The 17677-nt window shown below is 33.6% G+C and overlaps 1 protein-coding gene across 2 annotated transcripts in view; it reads left to right on the top strand.

Annotated features, from left to right (window-relative positions):
- SYT1 (synaptotagmin 1) overlaps positions 1 to 17677 on the top strand; it is a 537233-nt gene that overhangs the window by 99311 nt on the left and 420245 nt on the right. For both annotated transcript variants that reach the window (XM_007194974.3, XM_007194973.3), the window contains exon 2: positions 7690 to 7800. The gene's annotated coding sequence lies outside the window, so the exon portion shown is untranslated. The remainder of the gene's footprint in view (positions 1 to 7689; positions 7801 to 17677) is intronic.

Below are 17677 nucleotides of genomic sequence, written 5' to 3'. Positions count from 1 at the left end.
GAATAACAATACAGTGATGTACCCTCCAATATACCATAATTATATGTGCCTTCAGCGTTCAAGAATGGGAACCTTTAGGCTGAAGTGTTTTTAAATTTGAAGTTGTGTTAACTTGATATTAAAAAGAATAATGATGTCAGTAATGGTAACATTAACACTAGCCAACCCAACAGAGCTTATTATATGCTAACATTTCAAGTGAATTAATTTATCCAATTCTCACAATAGCACTATTGGGTAATTATTATTATTATATTTGTTTTTTTAGATGAAGGAATTGAGGATTATAACTAGGAAGTTCTAAAGACAGAACACAGCGACAACCAAAAAATAAGTCTGTGAAAGCTCAATTCAGTCCTTTACTGGAAATATCACTCAAAAAAAACCTTTTTTTCATACAGCATTTATTTTTGCATTTTACTTTCATTTATTTTTTTTCCTTAAATTGGATTTATAGTAAAATAGTAATAGTTATAAATAAGTATAACAATATAAATATTATTTCAAACTATTTAAAAACTCCAATTTATTAAATAGCACAAATGTTAATTATGCTTCTTTGAAAAATTTATTGAAAGGGTATCTTTATTTTATTTATTTTTTTATTGAATTATAGTTGATTTACAATTTTGTGCCAACTTCTGCTGTACAGCAAAGTGGCTCAGTTATACACCTATATACAGTCTTTTTTTATATTTTCCATTATGGTTTACCAGAAAATACTGATTATATCAATAGTTCCCTGTGCTATACATTAGGACCTTGTTGTTTATCCATTCTAAATGTAATAGTTTGCATCTACCAACCCCAAACTGAAAGAGTAGCTTTGAAACAAGCAGCTAAAGAAAATCTAAGAACATGTCAGTGTTCTGCTGATTTTAGCATTTTGTGTCTCTAGATTTCTAACCTCACCTACGAATTATTGTTCATTCTCTTTCCCTGCTCCACTCATACATGTAAGAAAGTCTGCTAGAACTTGAGCTGTGCAGAATAAAATGTTAATCTCTTGGCTTATTCAATCCAAGAATGATTGTAATACACTTACAATGATTGTAATAAATTGAGACTGTGACTGACTCAGATAGTGGCATAAAATTATTTACTTGTCTTTAGTCTTATATAATGCATTTTATATATATATATATATATATATATATATATATATATATATATATATATATATATATATTTAGGAAAAGCACACAAGCATGGAAGATATATATATAATGCACTATATATAATATAATTAATATATATTATATATGCATGATATATATAATATAGAATGCATTATACATACATGCCTTCCATGCTTGTGTGTTTTTCCTAAATCTGTTCTCCCAGTGACTTTTACCTGCACTTCAGATCAGAGTTCACCTAAATTCCCACAGTGGTCAAGTATTTCTAGTGTTGCTAGTTTGTTATCTAGTAATTAGCATACCACTAACAGTGGTCAATAGATGATGGCATAAAAAAATAGATTATGTGCATCATGGCCAGTTTTAGCAAATCTCTAGACTAGATTCCTTTCCTAACTAAATTTATCTTATAAAGAGGTCCAAACATATTTTGAATAATTTAAAATCAAACGTGAAAATACATTTACAAAAGAAAAAAGAAATATATTCATTTGTCCTCAATAACAAAGGAATAGAGAAACTGAAGGCAATCAGTTGAACAAAAACAGGTTGTTAAAATTCACAGTGTGTTCTATGTTGAAATTTTAGAAATAAAAAAGAAAACGATGAAAGCAGATGCACTGTTTTGTGGATTAACTCAGACAAGAGAGCCAAGGCTTTCAAACGCCTTCTGATCAAGTTACAAAGAATAATGATATAAAATTCTTTGTAGCTTTTATCCCACATTGACTAATATGGTAAAAGATTTCTCCCTGGCAATTTTTTTGCTTTAAAAAAATCCAAATAAATTTTAATTCTAACTATAAAGCAAAAACTTGTTTTTCTAAGTAGTTAATGGTATTTTAACATTGTATCCTTAGAAGTAAAGTGCTATGTTGGTTTGACTTGGACGGTGTCTTATAGCAAGGAAATATGAAGTCTGTAATGAAAAAGGTACTTTTCACTCACTGGATTGAGAATCAAAAGACATGAATGACAGCTTCTGCTATGCTACTAATAGGCTATGGAAACTTGTGCAGGTGAAGTTCCATTTATGAACCTTTTATTAAGGAGGGGAATCACTGACCCCTTTAGAGAATCTGGTGAAAATGCACAAATACATAAATGCGTGCAATTCTATGTAATACTTTAGGGGGTTGCAGTCTTCTTGGAGCTATAGTTCCCACCAATAGGTAATGAAACCAACGACTAGATAATTCCTAAAGTCCTTCCACATTCTATGTTTCTAATACAATTTGCAAACATTTTGTCTTAAATTATTTTTTAACAGGGAAAAAATTTTTGAATGGTGCAAGAGCCTACCTCTCCTGCTTTCTCCCCCACTTTTTGCCTTTGCACATTGCAAACAAGATTCTTCTTACGCAATTGTCTTACAGGGCATCTTGCCATAAGGATATTCAAATGTAATTTTTCTTTACACTTTCATGTCTCAGGTAATTTGGCTGGTATATTGTCTGTGATTTGCTTATACATAAGGTCAAAAACCTGACCCCTGTTAATAATACATCATAAACTAATCATTTATATTTTCTTTACCAAGGTTCACTGAACCATTTAACTTACACTGACTACTGCAACATTAAATTTTTCATATTAAAGTGTACTCAAATTAACCTTTTTAAATTACACTATAAAAAAGTGAACATACGTAAGTAAAAATTAAGGGCACCATAAGCAAATAAGTTGGGCAGTTCTTCTTGGGAAAACTTTAGCTTAAGCACATTCCTCTAGATTATTTAAGTTATTTGGTGTATTACAACAATTTGTATCTAACCCAGTAAAATTTATAGTACATGTGTTCAATGGAAGAAAATAATTGATAAATTAAACATCTCACTCTGTGGAGGCAGTCTATTAAAATTCCTAACTTATTAGATATTTTATTTTGTCTATGAGCTTTTATGAATTCATCTGTATCATAAAAATATAATCTTTTAATATTACAAAATGTGAAGTACATATATTTGGTTAATTCCTCTAAGTTCCCCTGTCAAATAAATGGTACCAGAGAGCCCTTTATCTGTATCCATTTCTAAATTGATAACTAAAAGGATTTAGAGTTTTATGAAAATATCAAGAGAATTTACTGAAAAATGATTGACTCTTACCCTAAAATGAGTGAACCTAAAATCTAAGAGAAGTAATGTTAGGACAAGTATATTTTGCTTTCAAGTTAGGTTCTTCATCTTTTATTTTTTTATTCATTTACTTTGCCCAAATTGGTTTATTTATACCTTTTACATAAGCTACAATTATAAATACTTTTTTTTTAATTGAAGTATAGTTGATTTACAATGTTGTGTTAGTTTCTGGTGTATAGCAAAGGATTCAGTTATATATGTGTGTGTGTGTGTATACATATATATATTGTTTTTCATATTCTTTTCCATTATGGTTTATTATAGAATATTGAATATAGTTCCCTGTGCTATACAGTAGGACCTTGTTGTTTATCTGTTTTATATATAGTACTTTGTATCTGCTCATCCGAAACTCCTGATTTATCCCTCCCCACCCCCTTTGGTAACCATAAGTTTGTTTTCTATGTTTGAGTCTGTTTCTGTTTTGTAAATAAATTCATTTGTATCATAGTTTAGATTCCACATATAAGTGATATCATATGATATTTGTCTATCTCTTCGTGATTTATTCACTTAGTATGATAATCTCTGGGTCCATCCATGTTGCTGAAAATGGCATTAGTTCATTCTTTTCTCATAACTGAGTGGTATTCCACTCAGTTGATACGGTAGTATCTTCTTTATCCATTCATCTGTCGATGGTCATTTAGGTTGTTTCCATGTCTTGGCTATTGTAAGTAGTGGTGCTACGAACATTGGGGTGCACGTATCTTTTCAATTTAGAGTTTTCTACGGATATATGCCCTGGAGTGGGATTGCTAGATAATATGGCAACTCTGTTTTTAGTTTTTTAAGGAACCTCCATACTGTCTTCCGTAGTAGATGCACCAATTTACGTTACTACCAACAACGTAGGAGGGTTCCCTTTCTCCACATCCTCTCTAGCATTTATTACTTATAGACTTCTTCATGATGACCATTTTGACCGGTGTGAGGTGATGTCTCATTGTAGTTTTGATTCGCATTTCTCTAATACTTAGTGAAGTTGAGTATCTTTTCATGTGCCTGTTGGCCATCTGTATGTCTTCTTGGGAGAAATATCTGTTTAAGTCTTCTGCCCCCTTTTCGATTGGGTTGTTTGTTTTTTTGTTATTGAGTTGTATGAGCTGTTCGTATATTTACAAATACTGTTTTTAATGACGAATCACCAGGAGCACATTTTATTAGTCTAATAAGCTCTACATTAGCATGCAAAGCTGACCTGGCATGAAAGTAACTTAGGGATAAAAATAATAGTAAATGATTGCTAGCATCAGGAGACAGTTTTCTAAATTATCTATTCATTTATACATTCAACATGTATTTGTTGAGCTACGACTGTATAGAATAGTAGCCATATGATGTTCTAGGCACTAGATAAGCATCAATGAACCAAACTGAAAAAACCTTGAGCTCTTACAGATTTTTGAAGAGGTGGTCGTGGTGCCAGGAAGAAACAGACAAGCATATATGTAGCGTAATGATAAGTACTGGGAAGAAAAATACAGCATTACTGAAGAGTTAAGAGAACAAATAAACCTAGACCTATTCAACATCAGGGAGTCAGAAAATTAATTTTTAAATCAATACGAGAAATTTCACTCCTAAGAATAGGTAAAAGAAAGTTGTTGTTTTTTTTAATAGTGATAAATATCCTCACCCCAATCCATTATCCAAAGAGTAACTAAAGGGAGTCGATGCTTCAGTGGCTTCCAGGGTCCCCTCACCTAGAACCCTCATCAGAGGCTGCCCCATGCCTGCCTCCAGCCTTGATACCCCCATACCTCTCCACACTCACTACATTTCAACCACATTGACCCTTTTTGTCGTCCTTGTTCCTCAAGCATACGGAGCTCAGGACTTTACACATATATTGTCGTATTTTGAATCTACCCCTTTACCCCATCCTACCCGTAAATCCAGCTAATTCCTGAATGTGATTTCTGCAAGGAAGCCAATTCTGGATGAAGCTCCCCTGATCTCACTTTCCCAGCATCTTTACCTGTCCTTTTTGGAATTTATTACATGTAAAGTATGTAATGACACATGCTCTGTATGTATGTTTTTATCATCTCTCTCTTTCATTAGCCTGCAGTCTCCATGGGGCGAGGTGAGGTGGGCACTAGAGGCAGCCGTTTGTCTCCTTTGCCAGTGAGCGTTCAGTGTCTTGCACCCTGCCTGACACGAATAAGCATTTAGAAAATCACTTCTGAGAGAAAGAATGAATTTGTATAAAAACTGTCTTAGGTTTACAACCCATGGTTTTATGTAACACATTGTAAAGTGGGTTCTGGTGGGAGCTGGTAATATCCTTTTAAACCATGTGACTGAGCTAAATAATTCTAGTTGAATCTTTTGTTTTAAAATCTGTGTTGCATACTGTTCCTGCCCCAGACTCTGCTGGAAGTCTACTGCTTGCTTGTAGGCTCATAGCTCCAATGACAGATGTTTTTTAATCTTTGCTATTTGGCTTCCAAAATGGGTATATATTACTAACTCATGTATTCTCACCAACATTTAGAAAATGACCCTGGGGGCTGTGATCTGAGAAATCAGATACTTTCTGGGACCTGTAGCTATGGGAAAGAGGTTTTTAATGCTTTCTGGTGGGAAAAGTCATTTTATGCTTGGAACCATTGTTGAAAAGAAGATCCAATTGTGAAAAGCCACAGTTGTGTAAACTATTAAATAATTCCAGGGAGTGACATAGATCAGGACTTTATTGTTTTATCCGCTTACTTCACGTGTGTGTGAAGGGCACACACATAGATGTGCATAAACACACAGTGTTTGTGATGTTTTCTGCTTCATTCCACATGAGAACTTAGAATTCTCCTAGAGGATGGGAAGAATCCTTTATCGACGCCTACCATATCCTACATCTCCATTGTGACGCTTATCTATTTGTAGTAATAATTTATTTTATCTCCTTACCTGTCTCGCCAATTCTTTCAGAAGCAAGAAACTATCTTTTTTCATTTTTTAGCCCCAAAACCTGGCCAACAAAAAGTCCACAATAGACACTCAATTAATATTCATTGAATGAATCACAGATTATAAATAAGTACCTATAATGGAAATAGCCTGAGCTGGAGTCAACCTTCCCTTGTCTATCTCAGCCAGGCAAAATGGAGCTCAGAAACCACTCAGAGAATTACACTGTCTTATGTAGCATCTTCTCCTTTAAACCAACAGCTAAGGTTTTCCCAAACCCAGGAAACCCCCAAAAGATTTTCCTACACGGATTTATGCCAGAACGATTCTGGTCCATTAGTTGGCAAAGAGGACTCCTTAATAACTTCAGAGGAACTGTAAAATTCTATTCAGAATATAATGAAAGCTGCAGGAGATTGTGTATTCATTTATCCTGAAGTAGGAAAACTTGAATCCTCAAATAACAGGGTGTTGCCGTGTTAGCTTCCTCCAGAAAACTGAAACTTCAGCTGTAAAGAGAGCAGAATGGTCTGATTAGTATCAGAGCTGCTGGAATCTGCAAAGCCTCCATTCTTAATTGGAGCTACAAGATGCAGCTGATAACTTAAAGTCTCCCTATGTGAGTTTCTGCATTCGTGGATGAATTCTGTTACTTTAGTGTTTTTGAGATTCCATATTCTAAAATCATTATTTTAAAATCTCAAATATAAGATAGTACCATAGGTTGCTCTGTATCTAAGAATAAATACATGCAATAAAAGAGTATATTAAAGAAAACAGAAAGAATAAAAGGAAGAAGGAAAGAAAAGAAAAAAGAATGGAAAAGAAAGGAGGGAGAAGAAAAGGACAAAGGAAGCAAGCAAGGAAGGGAACTATTAGAATATTTGATAGACCTCCTCCACAACTCAGATGTTTTTGTATGTGCAGTATTTCAATGTCCTTCCTAGGTACATAACAATGCCTTTCTTTTTTATTAGCACGGCTGCAGCTGCTGTTGCTTGCAAAGAGATTCACAAATCAAAATAGACTCAGTTAGCTTTTCAATAATTCTAAAATATGAGGGAACACTGCCAGAGAAGGACAGCACTCCAGTATCCTAAACAAGGAGTCGTGTTAGCAAAACAAAGTATGAATTGCTTAGAGATAATCCCCCTGGGTGGTAATTCCACTGGGTGCCTTCTGTGGCGGCACATGCACTTTCTCCTCTACGGAGCAATGCCATAGAACAGGCTATGTCAGAAGAAATAGGAAAAAAAAGTTGCTTTCTTGAAACATTTCTTCTTCTAGATTTTTCTTTATGTCCACATGATTCATACCTCTTGGTTCTTAGCCTGGAGCATGTAGCGCAACCAGGAAACGAGGAAGCTAGAGCTGGATGTGAATAATGAATGGACCACATCAGCAAAAGTCTATATACACACTCAGTAGCAAAGGCGGGTGCGGAGTTGCAGGCCAGCATTTTTATGAATTTTTTCCATTCTTCTCTTTCTCTCAAGGGAAACCAGGAAAACGAACTAGCAAGAGCTTGACAAACGCCTGGCTTTGAATTGGAGACCATTCACCTGCCTATTGCTTCATTCCTGGAAATTTCATTGCAACTAAGTAAGGTACGTGGAAAAAAACCAGAAACTTTGATATGTTTTGTTGATGAACTTGTGATATGTGGAAGAAAAATGCATTTGTGTGGAAAATTGGAGGACTGTATCTCTTACTTCAAAAGAATGTTTAGTATTTGTCATGTCTTTTGAAATTATTACTAGTATTAATGCCCTTGACGTGCTAGTTTAGTTGATGGGGCACTGGCCACTTATATAACATTTTTGCTTTCTCCCACTCTTGTTTTGTACTTCATCAAATCCAAAGTTGTCATGGTTCATTATCTGTAGATGATCTTGAGCAGCCTTGCATTCTAAAAGAATATGTCATAGCATCTTCCTCTGTGCTTTTGTGCCCTGCTGTACAGATGATAAATTAGCAACAATATTGGGTAAGGGGTGGGAGTGGAGGCAGATTTGTCTCAGGCTGATGTTTCTTTGTGCCATACTATGCCTTACTCTTTCCTATATGCCTAATTCAACAATGAAGTACATATATCACATTGTGACTATTACATATGTTAGAGTACATAATTGGGGTTGTAGAGTATCTGCTTGAATGTCCCAACTAATGAATTCCGTCAAATTCAATTATCATTCTTAGACTCTTCATTAACCAATCAAATTGCTTCTTTGGTCTGTCATTTCTAACACCCTTTCACTCGGCATAACCACAATTCTCTGAAGTAAATTGGAGATGATTAAATTATCTCACTAATCATTATTGGGAGTCTCATGTTACTGAAGTTTTGGATTTCTAAAGAATCGTCTTTCACATGATTCTCATTGTATACAGGAGAAATAATGTTATAGTATGAGGCCGTGTCTTGAACTTTATTCTGCTATTTGCATCTTAGTTTCTTCCTGAGGAAGTTGGCTACAATAGGTCTCCGATACTAAAATCATACAGAAATAAACCAACTCTACACTCCTATAAATTCACCATCTTATTAAATAAATCTGTCCAGTAGGCTTGTGTTATAACACAGTTCTTCACCTTTGGGGAATGAACCATTTGAATGCTGGAAGTTTCTCTTATCTCTGATTCAGTATGATTTTACAGGATCACAGTTGTTATTGCTGAAACATGTTCTTTGCTAATTTTTATAATCTCCTTACATAGATTATTAAAACAAATGAAGTGGTTCTGAAAGTGCATATTACCTAGAATCAAAAGTTTCTTTCTTAGGCAATAATTGTCACTGCTAATATATAATGGTTATTTCAATCATTTTATAATGAAAGGCACAGCTGATGATCTGACAGTGTGGTACTTACCATACAGTTCTTAAAATATTCCCATTTTATACTCTTCTACTTTGCATTTTAGAAACAATTTCATCTTCTACTCTGCAAATATTTTGAGACACATCTCAAAATGTAACCTGAAGCCAACCTAAGAAAATATCTATTCCGGGTTCCATGCCAGACGTACTTAATCAGAATCTTTGGGAATGGGCTTTAGAACCAGCATTTTAAATATGTATATCAGATCATCCCAATGCACTCCAAAGTTTAAAAACCACTACTCTACAATATGACAGTAAGGAAACAGCCAAGAGGAAAACATTTTAAAGCTATAGACATATAATTAATATAAAAATATTGAAAATAAATTAGGATTTTGATTTTTTCCTACATATTTTTATTTCCTAGGAGTGTACAAAGGACTTTAGACTGTTTCTTTCCCCTTTCATTTGAGTTGTAAACATTTTGAAATTAAAAATTAAATGTTAAAGATGTTAAGGGTATGAATGTCTATCAACTGAAAAGTTTCCCAAAGTTGCCAAATAATAAATGATCTCATAGTAAAGGGTATTAAATTCATAATTTCTACAATTATTATTTTCACATTTAAATCTTTAGTTTTATAAAGCTTTCTAAATATCAAGTCATCCTTTCAATATTAGATATGTCTAATAAGCATCACTTCTTTAAAAATTCCAGCCTGTACTTCTGTTATGGTTTCTACTCATACAACTCCTCTGGGTGTCAAACTTTCAAAAGATAATTTATTGGTACAACTAAGTAAAATCTTTTGGCTAAGGGTACCCCATTTATTCATAAGTGAATATTTTTCTTTTATCTAATTTTAGTAAGGGAATTTCCTCATAGCTTTATTTTTAATGCAAAAATGTCAGACAGTTTGCCAACTTAATATGCCAAACTCTGAAGTATACATTTAAGTTAGAAGGGACAAAGAACTTTCTTCTGAACCATGAAAAGACAGAATATTGTGATTACCTCTGACACTGAATGAGAGCAAAAAGTAACATTAGATTTAGTAGGAAAACTGCAGAGACTGCTTGACCCATAAAATTAATTCTTGCTTCCTATCTTGTAGAATCCACTGAGACAAGGGTCTAAAAGGCGAAAATGCTCAAAATCTTTAGGTTTTCAGGTGTAGTTATTTTATAAAATAAATGTGTCCTAAAATAGTTGGAATAATTGTCTTCCAAATTCATATGAATCTTTTTATAAATAAAAATATTCTTGGTTTTCAACTGGTTTTAAAAATCACTTTTACAATACAGGCAGGCACTAATTTCAATTGGATTGTATTTCAAACGTTTAATTTATAAGTTAAATATTTAGAACTCAAAATGTTTTCACACAGAAACAATGTTATAAATGATGTTAGATGCTCACATTCAATTTTTTTAATCCACAAAATTATAGTCAAATTATATGATTTGTTAAAAAAAAAAAAAAAGCTCTAAAGTGGAAAATAGTAGAAAACAATACTATGTGATTCTAAAAAGTAAACCAATTGAACAAAATATTTTTAAAAATTCTTATTTACTTTGAATATCGACACTAAAGAAAAACAAGTTTGGTTATAAAGTAAATGAGAAACTGAAAGAGAGGGTAGGATGTTTTTGTAAAACACAGAGAAACTGGTTATAACATGAGCAGTATTCTCCTGAGCAGAGGAAAAGTAGATGGAGGGAAGAGATGCAGGCCAGAGATAGAGCTTGAGGGGCAAGTGGTCTCAAATGCAGGTTGCCAAGCAGTATTAAACTATTAAATAGACAGGATGCTCATTAATGTTCATGTTTATAGCTCAAGGAAACAGGTGCATTCAGTTATTTTTAAATGAATAGATACATATTGTAGGTACACATCCATTTAGAAAGCAGATGAATAGAGGAAGTGTTTAAGCAGAGACAGCGAGCATGAATGCTAATTCAATGGACACCAAGGAATAATGGAAAGAGAGAACTGGTGATCTCATAGCCTTCTACCAACAGCTTTTTCTCTGAATGACTCAAGCCGCCACTCAAGGTTTTATTGTACCCCACTTTCTAAGGAATTCTATCCTCTGTGTCTTTCAAAAAGTTCAGCATCATGTTCAATTGGATCAAGTTTACCTATTTGCTGCATTTACCCCTACAGGTGTTTCTTTAATTTGCCAAATATTTCTTGAATATCTACTGTGTTTTAGGCACTTTGCTAAATTTGCTACTTTTAACCCAGACATTAGACCAAAAAAAATATTTTGTTCCATTTGAATTTTAGTATTTTCTGTTTTACTATTTCTCTTTCTTTTCTATTCATTAAATTTGGATGGTTTGAGAAAACAGGAAGCACCTGTACCTGTCATGGAAGACAGGAGTCTGAATAACCCAGGGAATGAGGCCCAAGTAAGGGCATATCTGTCTTATTCTTCCTCTGTTCTTTGGATGTCAAGGAAGTCTTAGCAGCTCTGAGTCCCCTTTACCTTCATTTAACCTAAGGAACAAATGGTAGAGATGGAAAAGCAAGCAAACTAAAATTCTTCATTCAAAGAAAAATTGATAATTTCAAAATAAAGGCCTGTAATAATTAGCATCTCTTGTTTTGGTCAAGCCTCACTACTAGGCTAATCTGCAGTGTAAGAAAAAAGAAGTTAGATACCTTTCCTAGAAAAAGGGCCTGTAATACTTCATCAGTTCTAATTTTTGGTAAAATAAAATGTCTAAAAGAAAAGTTTTCAGAATCTCTATTACCGTTGAGGTTGAGGCACAACAGAAGTTATCATGTAGGCTCCTAAAATCCCTCTTCACTCTGGAAATTCCACTAGGAAAAAAAAATGGTTCATTTTCCATTGAAGAAAGTTTTGAAGAGATTTTTAAATGTAAAGCACCCTTCTTTTCCATTCTATTCTCAAGTTACAAGAGTAAAGGGTAAGATGGAGTATTGGCAACATTCAAATGAGTCTTAGGACAGGAACGGTCAATGCCTGGGTTGAGTTATCTCCATCTCTACTTCACAGTTTTCAAAAACTACTAGGAAAACCTGGGCTTAATGAGACAACAATGGTATTGCCACTCAGCCTTGTATGAATTTCCCAATTGCTTTTGTTCCCTCATCCCTTTGAAGTGATACTTCGGAATTGCTTGACCAGTCCTATATCACCAGTTATCTTCACATATAAGCTTGTTTGATGTTTCCTACACTTAGGTTTTCAATCAGTATATCTTCGTCCTCTACTTTCCCTTAGCCCAACAAACCTGTTCATCATGGAACCTGGGTTCACACTTCCTATGCCAGTCAGCATTTCCTATGCCAGTCAGTCTGCCAAGCCCTGTGTCCAGACCCCTGTTCTGTGGAGATTTCATGTTAGTGGAGAGGCAGACTATTAACAAGAAACAAACACATAAATATTCAGACCCACTAAAATAGTGGTCATCCAGTAACTCTAATCATATTCTTCTCTGCTTTTCTTTCCTCCAAGTTGTTTACAGTCAATGATCCTACTCTTTTTAATCTCACTGATTCTTACTGTTGTCAGTTATGCACTAAAATCAATCTGATCCACTTACTTTAAGTCTTTTTAGTCTTTACACCTCCTTAAATGAAATGTATAAATTTGCATATTAGATAAAGCTATATTGCCTGAGAAATCTAATCCTTAAAGCTAGGCCTAAGTAATGCCACGGTGGCTACACTGTGGCCATTATGGAATCTAATACCCCACAACCCAGGCCACCAAAGGCATCGTTTCTGATCCTGAGATTTTTCTTAATTACATTTCCCAGTGACTAAGTGTCCTGTTCTGGTACACATCAGAATAAATCTTTTGCTCTGTTGTTGTGTCTGGCAAAGTAACTTCACTATGGATGAAATTGGACTAGCCACTTTTAAATTCAGTAAGGATTGTGTGTATCTAGTCAATATAAAAGAATAGACTTTCGAGAATTCATTGTGGTAATAGGAAGGAAAATTACCTACTTGAAGATATTAGATGTAATTCAGGAAATAGATGATAAGAAAAGAATATATAGCAATTTCTGAGAATGTGTACACTATTTAAGAAGAGATAAACCAATACCCTGAAAAAGTTATACAAATTGGACATTAGAAGAGATAAACCAATAGACTGAAAAAGTTATAGAAATTGGACATTAATTCTTTACAATTTTCTTTACACTTATTATCACTTAAAAATAAACTAATAACATTAAAATGCAACATTTAATGAGAGTAGAACCACTCTAATTTAATAATAAAAATGATTTTTATATTTGCTTATGCTGATACTTATTTCAGTTTAAAAATATTTTGTGGAGAAGTTAATACTTTTTATTGTAATTTAATGAAAGCAAAAGTTGTATTGCTCTCATTAGTTTATTTAGGGTTGATTATCTTTTTTATTTGAAAATATTTTTGCCAATTTTAAGGCATTTAAAGAATCTTCACTTTGCCATACATTAAACCCCCTAAGTAATGTGCAGCTAAACATATCTTAAACATATATACCCAGGAGAATAGTACAGTTCACAGGAACATCAAAGAGAACTTGATAGAATCTTCTAGAAAAACTGAGCCAGAAGGAAATGTATAAAATAGATGATAGGATATTTTCAAAACCCAGTAAGAATGTGAGGTCACAGGGGGATATGTTGAAGGACATAAAATTGTTTCAGGTGCGATAATAATGAACTCCGGAAAGCTATCCTTTTCCTAACATTGTGAAATTCACACAGAACTATGTGAAGCATCGTCTCATTTCACTGTATGCCTCTAGGTTAATCACTGATTACCAATTCGTTTCATACCTGAGATGAGGCCTTTACCACCTCTTGTTCATACATACATATCTATAGTATTATCACTATAAATATTTCTAAATATGTAGATCAACAACACATTAAAACCCTGAAAATCCTCAAGGGTGAGAAAAGAAAGAGAGCTCGAAGGCAGAGCAGAAAGACGAAGAGCTGATGTCATGACTGAGTAGGGAGAGGTCGGTCCCTTATCAAGTCTCTAATGACTACAGGACTTGGGTCTAAGCAGGTTCGAGATCTGGAACTGAAATTCTCACATAAATTCAGGATCAGTGAAGAGCTGCTTCCTTCTTGATGAAGCAGCAAGAAAATTGCACCCACTGATCCAGAGAAGTGACTAGAGCTTATCTGCCTAGGAATCTAGATGAAATACAGGGAAAAAAATAGTTCTACTGTGACAAATCAAAACACCAGGCTTTGGCATATGTCAGTATGGGGCTTGAATGTATATTATTCACAGTGCATGAATCCTCCAAACGTAATTTATATAAACTAATGGGAACCTACAATTCTGTATGGAAACATGTCTGAACCAGGCACACAGGACTCTTTAAGAAAAAAAAAAAAAAAAAAAAACTAAAATGAGTTTACAATTAAATGAATAATGATAAAACCACACATGAGAATTATCCAACATAACAAAGCATAATGAGGCACCATAAGCAAGAGCATTCAAATCCTAAAGTTTTGAGATAGCTTAACAATATGAAAAAAAGCATAAACTAATCATTTAAAAAATTATAAAAGTAAAGAAGGAAGAAATAGAAACCAACAGTAAGACACTATGAAAACAGATTAGCAGATCTGAAAAAGAACCAAATACTCATAGAAAAGAAAAATATAGTTTTCAAATTAAAAACTTTAATGAAAACTTTTAGGATGAAAAGAGAAATGACCTAAGACGATATTAATGGACTGTGAATTACATCTGAAGAAATTTTCTAGAATGAGCACAGAATGTTAAGAGATGGAAAACTTAAGAAACATAGAGGAATAAAATGAGAAAGCACACCAATATCTATTAGGAATTCTAGATGGTTAGTTACAAGATAATAGCTGAGAATTTTCCATATTTGAAGAAAGCTATAATACCATATAGAAAATCATTCCCAGCCACAAACCAGATAAAGAAAAACGAATTCAAACACAGACATTTTAACAAAGCCACAGAACTCCAAAGATAATGCAAAGATCTTAAAAATCAATTAAAACAAATAACATATAAAGGAGCAAGGAAAAAATAATAGATATCTCATCAACTACAATAGACAAGATGACAGTGTAAAAAATAATTTCATGTGTTGAAGGGAAATAACTAGCAAGTTCCATATTTATATTCCATATTTATATAAACTATTTTTTCAATAATGACAGCAAAATCAATGTACTTTTTCAGAAAATGATTAAAGAAGTTCAATACTCATAAATAATTTTGAGTAACAAAATATATATTATCTGCATTTTGGTGAAACTCTGGTTTTCAGCCTTGAAAACTTGGTTATTCTAGGATTCACTAAACTAAAAAGACATCACTGGGCTTCCCTGGTGGTGCAGTGGTTGAGAATCCTCCTGCCAACGCAGGGGACACAGATTCGAGCCCTGGTCCGGGAAAATCCCACATGCCGCGGAGCAACTAAGCCCGTGTGCCGCAACTACTGAGCCTGCACTCTAGAGCCCGCAAGCCACAACTACTGAGTCTGTGTGCCACAACTACTGAAGTCCACATACCTAGAGCCCGTGCTCCACAACAAGAGAAGCCACTGCAATGAGAAGCCCGCACACCACAACAAAGGGTAGCCCCTGCTCACAGCAACCAGAGAAAGCCTGCGCACAGCAACGAAGACCCAACGCAGACAAAAAATAAATAATAAATAAATAAATAATGATTTTTTAAAAAGACATCATCAATGGCGTATTGTTACAGACCAAGCTCATTGCTGACATATCTTTATATGTCAAAAGGTTGAAATTTTAATAGCATCAGAGAGGTGCCTTTTTGATAGATAGTTAAGTGGCCTAAAATACAGAAACTGCACTGTCCTGATCATTTACTTCTTCAGTTAGCTAGTCTGTAGCATTGCCATTCTTCTGAACAGGAACTTCAAATGTAAAATCTTTATGTTCTCCTAAAATCATTGTTACCATTCTTGACCCATCATTAAATGTAAACTATTGCATTTCAAAATGCACATCCAGACATTTAAATGTGTACACATGTAAATGCTTATCTTGCTCAACTATTCTGTAATAGTGTGAGAGATATATAAATAATCAATAGTTAAACCTATAAACCATCTTTGTGCCAAGCACACTTAGTAAATATAGGATAGCTGAGCTAGAGATAAAGAAAAAAGACTGTAGGGGTAATTGAAGTAAGTTCTTGCCAGACAGCTTATGATCATTAACAACTTCTTCATGTAATAAAGTGACTCTGTGAAGGAGATGGAAGGGCACGAGGGAATTCTAGCACAGGAGCAGACCTAATGACTGAGCGGTTTAGCAAGAGTGTGTTTTTACCCAGGACAAAGCCTTAAAAACTAGAGACAGACCAAATACTAAGACAAAGAAATTTGCATTAGTACCTTATCTACCCCTTAAATTAGATAGAACATTCACAAATCAATTATACCCCTTCTTGTGCCTGTGATGTTTTCTTATGCCCTGGACAGAATTTACTAAGATAATTAAAAACTCAGAGCATCCTAGCCATACAATGACATATAAACATTCTCATTCTATTTAATTCTTGAAGCTAATGTGCTTATTTATTATGATGATCAGAAATTAGGAAACATAAAGGATGAATTTAATAGGAAAGTATTAAAACATATTCATGAAAGGAACATACTGCAAAGACGAATTAAAATTTGCTGTCAAATATGTAGAAAATTAGATGGAGTTTTTGGTTTAAAACAGCTGAAGAGCTGGCAATATTCTACTATTAAAAACCAGCATTATTCTAAGATATTCAAATAGAAACATAAGAATAATGCTGGACAGATCACTGTATTAGAGAGCCTAGTTCTAATTTAGATCCATAATTGAAACACAACATCAAGAACTAATACAAGGACTGACATATACACACTACTATATATAAAACAGATAACTAATAAGGACCTACTGTATAGCACAGGGAACTACTCAATACTCTGTAATGGTGTATATGGGAAAAGAATCTAAAAAAGAATGGATATATCTATATGTATAACTGATTCATTTTGCTGTACACCTGAAACTAACACAACAGTATAAATCAACTCTGATCTAATAAAAATTAAAAATAAAGATTTAACAGAGGGAACTATATTCATTATCCTGTAATAAACCATAATGGAAAAGAATATGAAAAATAATATATATGCATAACTGAATCACTTTGCTGTACAGCAGAAACTAACACAACATTGTAAATCAACTATACTTCAATAAAATATATTTAAAAATAAAATAATTAAAAGAAATTTAGAAACAGCAACAAAACCAAAATTATTTAAGGTTTGAGACATCACCTTGTCAGAAAAGACTAAAGAAATTTCAAGATGTGAAAATGAGAAAAAGAGACGCATCAGATGTGGATTTAAAGTAAATATAGGCCATTACAAGAAATGTCAGACACCGAGGCCCAAAAGGGAGAAATGTGTTTAAATTGTCGGAAAGATTAGCAGATGAGAGGATGTGATGTTCTACAGAAGAGAATGCTAAAATTCTGTTCTTGAATTTATTGAAAAGAACAGAAAAATTTTATACAGTTCTGCCTGACAGTAAAGAAATACATGTTTATAACACTTCCAAATTCTCATATATTTATATTGATAGATAAGTTTTGACACTGTATT

This window comes from Balaenoptera acutorostrata, chromosome 11 (genome assembly GCF_949987535.1).
Source record: "Balaenoptera acutorostrata chromosome 11, mBalAcu1.1, whole genome shotgun sequence".
NCBI classification, from domain to species: domain Eukaryota; kingdom Metazoa; phylum Chordata; class Mammalia; order Artiodactyla; family Balaenopteridae; genus Balaenoptera; species Balaenoptera acutorostrata.
The sequence above is the reverse complement of the archived record's forward strand: the minus strand, read 5'-3'. Positions and strand labels throughout refer to the sequence as shown.